We start from the raw sequence: 10,985 nt of genomic DNA on the forward strand, positions 1-10,985 counted from the left end.
GTTTAAAGCACTTCCTTCTAAAGATATATTTAGTGTACAATAGTCCAGAAATAATCCCAAACGGTGGTCCCAGCGAAAGAAAACATTGCACGAATAAAAGTGATTACAACATACATCTTGAACATGCGGAGCTCTAGGTCCTAGCTGTGAACTCGTTGTCATATAGACTACCATTCTTCATTGCACCTCGCATTCTTGTAGAGGAACATTTCTTGTAACGAACGTTTTTCTTGCAGCCGCATTTTAAATCATAGTGTTCAAACCATTGTAATAGTTGTTTTCAATATATTACAGTTCTACTGATGCCTTCCCAAAACTTATCATGCCCTATCGTAGAGCACCAAGTCTTAACGCCGTTTTTTGTCGCCAAGTTAAATATCCACGACATAATTATTAGGCATGTGTTTTCCAACCTTGTCCAGCATCTGTACAAAAGCAGCCTTATACCTTCATGGTAGCAATGTACACAGAATTCTTAGTACTAACATGGCGGTCTTCAATCTTCCAGCCAACAAACTTTACCTTATATTATTGCCTGCGCCTACCTACCTACGATTATCAAAACCTTATCATGAATGACGACTGGACTCGCTCTTCCCACTATACTTTTTGTGTTTCAAGAATATATAGGCGATGATTCTATTGAACGCTGCCAAAAGCTATAGAACTTCATTTGTAAAAGAAGGATACGTGGTGTAATATTTTTATACGTCACCCTCTTTATTCACCCGCTGAATTTTGCTCACATGTGAAGAACCTACCTTGGCGAGGAATTCTAAATACGCTTTTACCAAACGATGGAAAGGTTTGTAGATGAAGGTTGCAGAGAAGGCCGACAATGAGCAGCAGAGACTTTCCCCTTGCGAGAGGAAACTACACCCCAACTCCTCCTTACGTTCGGCAGCAAGATGACGCCATCCTATGGTCGACCTAGTTTTCAGCGGCGGACGGAAGGAACGCCCAGCATTTGGTAACGTAGGCATTCAAAGCACATCAGCAAAGGCCTCTAGGCTGGGTGCATGCGTCCCGTCGATAGCTCAGTTGGTAGAGCGGTGGACTGTAGAGGTTTCCTAACTGCGGACATCCATAGGTCGCTGGTTCGAATCCGGCTCGACGGAGCTTTTATTATTTCTTGTCAGAACTGCCATCGCTTGAAACTTCATTTTCTGAAGCTGCAGAGCACAACACAACCTTAGAGTATGCTCTTTTAAACACGGTAACAAACAAATATGCACGCTCTGCAACCTTAATTCTTCGCGCCACGAAAACGCAATCCACGTCCGCCCTTTATTAATATATTTCCGAAGAAACGTACATACTGGAAAAAGTAGGAGTTCTCTTAAGTCTTTTGAAGCTGCCAGCTCGAGCCTACAGCGTGATTGTCGATATACGTGTCGATTGGGCCAGTGCAGGCATTTGCTGGCAGCTGACATTGCCGCGCAGTTACATGAATTAAGGCTGCCGGACGAAAAATACGTAATGAAGATTCCCTGTGGCGAGGCCATTTACAATGGAAGCCATTCCCGACGATAACCTGATATTTAATCTTTTGATAAATATAGGCGTCACATCCCACTAATTCACAATGCCATATATTCGACTGCTTTTCAAATTCCAAACACACTGATGTTTCCTAGCCATGGCTCCTGAATTACTGATCAGACGAAACAAATAAGCACAGTTCTCTTGGGCAATATTAGTGCAGATGTTATTGACCCCTGGTCCAAGTACCCTGAATTACTCATGGCCCCTCCAAGAACACCGTCTATCGTAGACCATCCCTTACACGTGTATGCTGAAGCCGATATATGAGTAATCCGGTTGTTTGTGTTGATTTTCACCGCATGCTTCCTGTCATTTTCACACCATGTCATCAATAAATACAATCAGGATTTTAATACCCACTAATAATAGGATAACTGCCCAACCTCGTATGAGCATTTTTCCTCCGTTACGAGATGTGGCCATAGAACTTTGTTGACTCACCGCTGAAAGTGATTGAACATACTACTACATATATTTACCATTCGTTAACAGATACAGATACAGGTTCATTGTTTACAGAGGTGCACATTAGGGATCATTTTCCTGTGCTGTTCACACCGACGACCTCTTTAAAAGCAGCTAATAAGCATTGCAATCAAGTGTTTTTATTACACAGAATTTGTATATAGTGCCTGTGCCCACACGACTCGTATGTATATTCTTCAAGCTGAGGTGTGAGAGTTATAACGAATTGTTTAACCGGGCACAAGAGCAATCATATGAGCAAGCTCCTTTTACTCAGCCACTGCCAAGCGCGAGACACCATGAAATCCTTGGATCTCGAATTTCTTATGTTGCAAAACTGAATCCGAAATGCATAAAGAACAAAAAAAAAACAAAAAAAAACATCGGTTTAGCGTATCGTGGATACTACCGTATTCTGAGTACTAAAGGTTATTAAACAATGTTGTTTCTGCAGAGAAAATAGCTTCCTTTAGTGGTCCGTCGCGCATAAACGGAGAGGACTTCAAGAGAAATTCGAGTCTTGTATATAAGTAACTCGACCAGGAGAGAAAGTAAAACACTTTTTTCCCAGTAACACATCATATCGCAACATACCTTCAATGTTTAGCTGCTACTTTTACTTAATAAGATGCATTATGTCGGGCGAACCTTGCAAACGTGTGCCTTGTTCGACTAATATCCTCGCCTATCTTTGCCTTATAAGATAGCAATGAGATGATGTAACCGATATTCGGCTTTTGTACTACTTTCTATGGAATTGATAACATTTCATATCAAAAAGTTAAACCTTTCTTACAGTTTATATCTCAAGGTTTAGCTCACGTCGTGAGTTTCATTTTTCTTCTGGCCTTTTACAAAAACAAATGAAAGCAGCAAAAAATATTTAGCATTTGTCAAATTGCGAAGAAAACATTAGGAATTACAGGCCGAAATTAATATGGTCGCTTTTATGTGAAATAAAGAATTTATATCGGTGGCAAGATTTAATAACAATCTGAAAAAGTATCCTGATGTCTTAAAACATTGCACCTTAAAGAAACATTACTTGGATATGGCGTCAGGCACTAAACGTAGAAATTGCGCCCCAAGAATTGGTATTTAAAAATGCTTATTGGCATCGAAATAGGGAAATAAACACTGTCAACGTTATTTAATATACACGTTTTTTACTATTTGAACAGCGGCGTCCAATACCTGCAGAAAAACAAACAAAACAAATGACAGGAAGGATGACACGGGATTTCAACCATCGAATCTTCGTTTCCATGCATGCACACCGCTTGTTCTTTAATCATACGTCCCTAATTGTGTTCCTCAATACCCTCACATATAACCGGCACCGTATGATACAAAGTCACCGCATTATGTAAAAGACCCACCGGCGTAAATATGATATGGGATATGAAGGGATATGAAGCGAAAGTACGTTACGCCCATAGCATCCTTGTACAACGAGGTGGCAGTTCGAACACCACCAATGGCTGACCCCCCTCCGTGGGAATTCACTACTATTACGGCCAACAAGACCACTCGGCTTCGTCGCAAAGAAAAGCTGGCATCTCGACCTCTTGTTGATGCACTTCCAGGTACCTTAATTGCATATACGGACGCATCAATTATAGAAAATGGCGGTAGAACAGCAGCTACTAGTCCAACACACAGCGAACTAAAGGTACATAAAGAATATCTTTTAGAATACCCGGACCCGCTTGTGATGGAACTCTATGCAATCCGCGATGCTATGGAGGCCATAAATAAAATAGATTCGATAACAGAAGCCCACATCTATACAGACTCCTTAGCCGCCATAAAACACGTGAAGTGACGAAGACGCTATGTGTTACCCAGGAAATCCACGCACTCAATAAAAAAACAAAGATAAGCACCCAGATACATTGGACACAGGACAATGCTAAGAACGTTGAGCAGAGAAAAGTTGACCACCTCACACACGAAGTTCCACACACTAATGCGCCCCCCACCAGGCTCCCTTTAGATGCCCGCTCCGCTGTCTCCATTATAGCATCCTCTTTAAGGAAAAGTACACGTGCCCTCATTCCCCCGTGTACATTCCCACTCCCTCGTAACTTAACGAGATTGGAGGAGGTTTCCCTTAGAAGGATAAGAGCTGGGGAGGCCCTTACCCCGTCGGTAAAATGCCGATGGGAATCGCAAACTGACATCGGACCAACCACATGCCCGAAGTGTTCCACACCAGCTGCAGAAGTGGATGTTCGCCACCTGCTATGGACTTGTGCAGGGACAAGGGCATCAAGGACACAGATTATGCGCGAAGTGGGGCTAACCACAACAAGGGAAGAGGACTTTTCTAAATGGCTCACCGACAACGCTAAGAGCGGGAGCCTGCTCCGGTTCCTCACGGAAAACCATTTACATGAGTTTATATAATATGCCTTATGGCAAGTTTGCGTACAAAAAAAAAATACAAAACCAGGCTTTTATTCCTGCCTTAGAATAGTCATGCGGCGGGCTGCACCAGATCCAGCAAAAAATAGACTCTGCAAACATGGCGACATATTCTAAACTACTGCATTCATTCTAACGTAAATTTTCCCCTGGTAGGCGTTTATCTTGGGTGGGGAAGGACACCACCTGAATTCACGCTATTGAGGTTCTGCTCCATGTAATGTTGTTTATGAAAAAAATACATGTACGAGTACTTCCCAATTTGTATTTAATTTGACCGCGTGTCAATTGCATAATAGGCTTAACGAGGGACACCCAACTCTAGAGTGAAATGGTTGATTTTGATGAAACCTAGATGCCGCTCTTGTAAATGAAGTTATCTTTAAGCCTACATTTGTCATACTAAGCTATATGCGCCCATCTCACGTATAGTATATGATATATAAAAATGAAGCCTGTTAAACTCTCACTAAGTGCCGGTTTAGTGCAATATGTGATGTAAATACCATACCCAGAGTGCGAAGTCGGAATTGCACATGCTAAATTTGAGATATAAATCTTTAAATTTCTCCCACAATGACCATAACCGGCGAAAAGGCCCGAAGAAAATTCCTTGGTCTTCCATAAATTGCAGCCGCTTGTGATCTGGTGCAAGGAATGGGGACATGTGAGTTCATGCAGGCATGACAGAGAATAACAAAAAAACTGAATGGTATATCCTTATTAAACCGAACTACTCGTACGGCTTCCTAATCGTGCGAGCTTCTGATCTTCCATCCATGCATTCCAGACCAGCTCGATACCATGAAAGGTTCATCTGTGTGTATCACACCCTTTACACGAAACACTACCGCTGGTGGTTTCGCACTGAAAAAAAAAACTGTAAAGGTACCGGGTGTCGGTCCGTACGTCTCGCATGCTAAGCGAGCGCTCTGCTATCTGAGCTACCCCCCACCCCCCCTCCCTAAGGAAAGACATGAGAGCGAATGACACACATTCTGCGGAGAAAGTTGCGCAAAGGACGTAGGCTGCAGCTAAGGACACCCTAACAAAAACGAAATAGTATTTCGCTCTCTCTAATGCCTGTGGTGTTCACTCCCGCCTTTAGACTCGCGCTTTGCTGGCGCAATCTGCGCTTCTTATCAGAGTCTGGTTTGGTTTGATTTGGTTTTGGGGTTTAACGTCCCAAAGTGACTCAGGCTATGCGAGACGCCGTAGTGGAGGACTCCGGACATTTCGATCACCTGGGGTTTTTAGCGTGCACTGACATCGCACAGCCCACGGGTGCCTAGCTCTTACAAAGTCAAGTAGCGATATACCTTTGTATACTGCCGCCCTTTCCTCTGGTTTCCTCATCGCGGGGACTTCGTTTTTCGATTTAGGAGAAAATGAAAGATGGCTTAGCTCTGCTATGCCTGGATATACGTAGCGAAAAGCAGTGACTATCTCAGGATCAGAAGTTAATTTCTTCAGTGTTCTGCGTCGTTCGCCAGAAGCTAAACTATCCTTGGCTTCCATGTCGAGCGTGTCTAAGTTCACCGGCGTTCTACAATTTGTTTACAGGAAAGGAAAGGCAGAGCATCTGTTACTCGCGGAAGTCAAGAAACGCTGCCGGCGGCGTTGGAGAGCACTCGTTTCCACTTGGTCCTCATAGCTGACGGCAGATGGGTGACGTGACACCTTGATGTCACCCTAATTGCGTGACTTAACTATGTTAGTATTTGGTACTTTCAAATTGCACGCCAATCGTATTATCACTCGCGGAATCCCGCTATCGTCCTCCGGGTAGAGAAGCGGAGTTATGAAGAGCGTTTCACGACCCAGGGCAAAAATATTTCCTTTTTTTATTTTGCGCCGTATCGTGACACGCTCTTCATAATTCCGTTTCTTGTATCTTCTGTAAACTGCCGTCTGTGTGATGTGCCTGAAACAACAGAGCACTGTTTCAATAATTGCAAAGGCGCAATTATATTTTGAGATGTACGGCAAAGAACTCTAAACAAAGACTTTATTCTAAACTCGTACAGTGTGTGGTATTTTGCTGTTACACAATCTGATTACGAATCATAGGACATGTTTTTCCTTATTGAACTTCATAGCTTGTGGAAGAAACGGGCTGGGGCAGGTAGGTCACCACCGCTTGCGGTGGAGACTAGCCTGCCACCGAATTTTTATGTGTTGTAGGCTGTCATTGCACCCGCCACCTCTTCGGTGGCGGACGACGGCTGTTGTAACGGCGGGCGTCTTTCTATCCCTCTTCCTTTTCTTATCTTTTTTCTTCTGTCTGTACGAGGCAGCGGAGGTGGCTCAGCTACAGAGCCAGTAGCAGGCCCGTGCATTTTAACGCGGTAGCGTTAAGGAGCTCGTGTCGCAGAAAAGCCGATGTCGTCGGCGTCCAGTGAGCGATAAATCCCGGCATGCACTTCATAAATAAAAAGCAAGTTCCAAGATGGGCTGGGTGGGAATCGAACTAGGGTTTCTGGAGTGTGAGACGGAGACGCTACCACTCAGCCACGAGTCCTTTTTTTTTTTTGAAAGCAGTACAAAAGCGCTTCTAGTGAATGCGGTGTTGCCTTAGAAACATGCCATAGGACGTTATACTGCAGTGTATATCGGTAATTATGAGCGTGTTACTTACATAAGTCGCAGTTACACGAGTAGCGAAGTACGTTTCCGCTACATTTCTACTGCGCTCTGCGCACATGCAGAGCCATCTTGCGGCAAACACAGAAGAATCCCTGCTCGCAATGTGCGGCGCTGCCCCGACACGTGGCGCGCCACTCGCCCCTGACGTTTCGCCGTGCACCCTCACAGGTTGTAGAATCAAGCGTCTTTCCTTTCTTCAGATCACTACCTTCGCTCACCTGCTTCTCCCCTTCGGGCCGCGCGGGTACTGTTGCGAGGATGCCCCAATACCCTTGCGTTTAGTAAGTTTTCTCGACGAGGTGCAATAACGCTATCGCGTTCCACTCTTGAAGGCGAAGCTTAAGCGTCCTCCAAATTTTCTTTTCCTTTTTCCTACAGCTACAACAACAACAACAAACGCATGTTCGATCGCAACACTGAACCTGTTTCTACGTAGACTCCATTTAAGCAGAATGATGCTGTAACTGGAGGACATTTATGAAGCAAATGACTTTTAACTCGTCTGGTTTTCTCTGGTGACACGGTGTGTTTCTTTGCCTGACTTTTAGTTAAGTTTTCTGTTGTGCAGCTCAGCAACGGCTGAGTGCTTTCAAAATAGTCTGTGTGCATAACCCTTTCTGTACATAACCACGTGTAATAAATATCATGTCGAAAAAGAATTCACTACACAGGAACATGTAAATGTAGGCGCAGTCATGTAAGAGGGAGTTCAAATGTCTTATGCAAGTTGTTTCACTAGCATTATTGTAAAGAAGGAAGTCACAGCAATCTTTCAGATAAGATCCTCCGTAAGAGAAGGACGCCCGCTTTCTTTTCTGTTATTTGCTATATATATATATATATATATATATATATATATATATATATATATATATATATATATATATATATATATTGTGAAAGAAGGCCAGGTCCAGACGGCAAGGTCATGAAGGTAAGGCGAGCTATGATGTGTCAGCTTTTAATCTGATGGAGAAAACCCAAGCGCGCGCCGGAGCCGGCGCCGCGGGACGATGATGATGGTATGTACAAGATGAAGAAGAAGATCATGGTATGTACATATGAAAGAAGATCCGTGGAGGGCTCACACAATCTGCCCGAGGGGTCGGAAGCGGCCAGCCTGGCCGCTCCTAACCAACCGAGGCGCACAAACGGCTTCAAGCGAGATACATGAACGATTTCAGTTCTACGGTGGCGTCGGTCAGCTGGGGGATCAACAGGTGTGACTTGGTAGTTTACTGGGGAAGTTTGGTTGATTACCTTGTAGGGACCACGATAGCGGTGCTGAAATTTATCACTAAGGCCAGAGGTGCGCAGTAGTGTATAGAGCAGTACTTCGTCACCAGGACGAAAAGAGACGACGCAATGCTTCGAATCGTAGCGACTCTTGCGGTCTTGCTGGCACGCTTGTGTGTTGAGGCGGGCAAGATGACGGCATCTGGTCACACAGGATAAGAACTGGGCTGGTAATGATGAGGAGTAGTCGGGCTTAGAGAAGAAGGAAGTGTCGAGGATTGTAGTGGGAGGATGGCCGAAAACGAGGTAAAATGGGGAGTAACCGGTAGTCCGCTGTACTGCAGTATTATAGGCGAATGTGATGAATGGTAGAACGGTATCCCAATTTCGATGATCCGGTGTGATGTACATGGATAGCATATCCGATAGGGTGCGGTGAAATCGCTCAGTCAGACCGTTAGTCTGGGGATGGTAGCTCGAGGTTGTCTTATGGAGGGTGGATGACGCACGAAGAACTTCGGATACGACTGTCGATAAGAAGGCCGTCCCGCGGTCACTTAGAAGCACCCGAGGAGCGCCATGACGCAATACAATTGACCGCAAAAAGAAATTAGCTACCTCTTCAGCGGAACCAGTCGGTACAGGGGCCGTCTCAGCATAGCGTGTAAGGTGTTCGACAGCTGTTATAATCCAATGGTTACCCCCATTGGAGAGAGGTAGGGGACCATATAAGTCGATGCCGACTACGTCGAATGGTGTGGCGGGACAGGGAAGGGGCTGTAGGAGACCAGCGGGGGAAGAAGTCGGCCGCTTGCGACGTTAGCACCGGTGGCAGGAAGCAACGTATTTAGCTACGGTGGTAGACAGGCCAGGCCAAACGAATCGTCTTTTCACGCGGTCGTATGTTTTGTTAAAACCAAGGTCACCTGCAGTAGCGTCATCGTGGAAAGCCGCTAGTATACGTGGGCGAAGCACACGCGCTACGTCTGGGAGCCAGCGAGTTCTATCAGGATAATACACGTAGCGGCGTAGTATGCCATCTTCAAGCTTGAAATTGCGAAGGTGTCGGCGAAGCCTAGCGTTGGGTGGGCTCGAAGCGCCGATAAGGCGGTCGATGATGGGCCGACAGTAGGCATCAGCTAATTGCTGTGAGCGGAGAGCGTGCTTGTTCTCAGAGTCGTCAAAAGAAACTGCAATGATATGCGTCGGTGGAAGCGATGTTCGACTGTGGTCAGAGGTGGAAATGCATTGTGGAGAAAAACAGCAGGCTGATTCCGAAACCGGGCAGCGAGAAAGAGCGTCGGCGTCTTGGTGTTGGCGGCCCGATTTATAAACGACGTCAAAATGGTATTCTTGCAGGCGTAGAATCCAACGGCCAAGTCTGCCTGTCAAATTTTTCAGTGAAGATAACCAGCAAAGAGCATGGTGATCGGTCACAACTGTGAAGTGCCGACCGTATAGGTAAAGGCGAAACTTTTGAACAGCCCAGACGACAGCGAGACATTCCTGCTCGGTAACGGTGTAGTTTTTCTCAACTGGAGTCATGGTCCGACTGGCGAAGGCAATCACTTTCTCACGTGAAGTTGCATCGCGCTGCAGAAGTACAGCGCCAAGACCGTGACCACTGGCATCAGTGTGCAGGATGGTAGGAGCGCTGTCGCTGAAGTGGCCAAGAACTAGATCTGATGTGAGGGCGTGCCTTAGGTCGTTAAAAGCAGTCTTGCACTGTTCAGTCCACTCGAAAGGGCTGCGCGCTTTAAGTAGTTCATGAAGTGGCGCAGCAATAGTTGCAAAATGTCTTATAAATCGCCGGAAATAGGACGCTAGGCCGAGCAAACTGCGCAAATCTGTAGTCTGTTGCGGACGAGGAAAGTTCCAGACCGCGGTTATTTTTTCAGGGTCTGGGCGAATGCCGTCATGGCTAACCAGATGTCCTAATATTTTAATTTCCTTCTCTGCAAAGTGGCACTTCTTGGTGTTGAGCTGAAGGCCTGCTGAAGCAAGACACGTGAGGACTTCATTCAGGCGCGTGAGATGGTTGGTAAAAGTTGACGAAAAGATACCAATGACATCCAAGTAACATAAACAGGTTCTCCATTTACAGTATCGATCATTCTTTCAAATGTTGCGGGTGCGTTACAAAGGCCGAAGGGCATAACATTAAACTCGTAAAGTCCGTCGGGAGTTGCGAAAGCGGTTTTTTCTTTGTCGTTCTCATGCATAAGTATTTGCCAATAACCTGAGCGGAGGTCCAAGGTCGAGAAATATTCGGCACCTTGGAGAGAGTCAAGGGCGTCATCAATACGCGGCAACGGGTAGACGTCTTTGCGGGTAATTTTGTTAAGTGCGCGATAATCAACACACAATCGTACCGATCCCTCCTTTTTTTAACTAATACTACTGGGGAGGACCTGGCCTTCTTTCACAAGTGGTGGAGGTGAAATTCGATCCCCATACGGCCTTGTGCCCTGCCTCTCGCTGGAGCTACGTTCCGGTCGCCGTTTAACCACTACCATCGTCATGTCAACCGAGAGCTGTCCCGACCCGGCCGGACCCTCTACCTCGGCTACACCGCCGCCTCCGATGATGCCCACACGACAACGCGACCCGCCGCTGTTCGCTGGTCGTCGCGACGAAGACGTCGATGACTGGCTTGACACTTATGA

At 45.8% G+C, this 10,985-nt stretch overlaps 1 non-coding gene across 1 annotated transcript; it reads left to right on the forward strand.

Annotated features, from left to right (window-relative positions):
• Positions 1-1,026: 1,026 nt before the first annotated feature.
• TRNAY-GUA (transfer RNA tyrosine (anticodon GUA)) lies at positions 1,027-1,118 on the forward strand. Its single transcript is given in 2 exon segments — positions 1,027-1,063; positions 1,083-1,118. It is a non-coding gene; the product is annotated as a tRNA-Tyr (tRNA).
• Positions 1,119-10,985: the final 9,867 nt, after the last annotated feature.

The sequence above is a fragment of the Amblyomma maculatum genome, chromosome 11 (assembly GCF_055883805.1).
Source record: "Amblyomma maculatum isolate TAMU_Amacu chromosome 11, ASM5588380v1, whole genome shotgun sequence".
NCBI lineage: Eukaryota > Metazoa > Arthropoda > Arachnida > Ixodida > Ixodidae > Amblyomma > Amblyomma maculatum.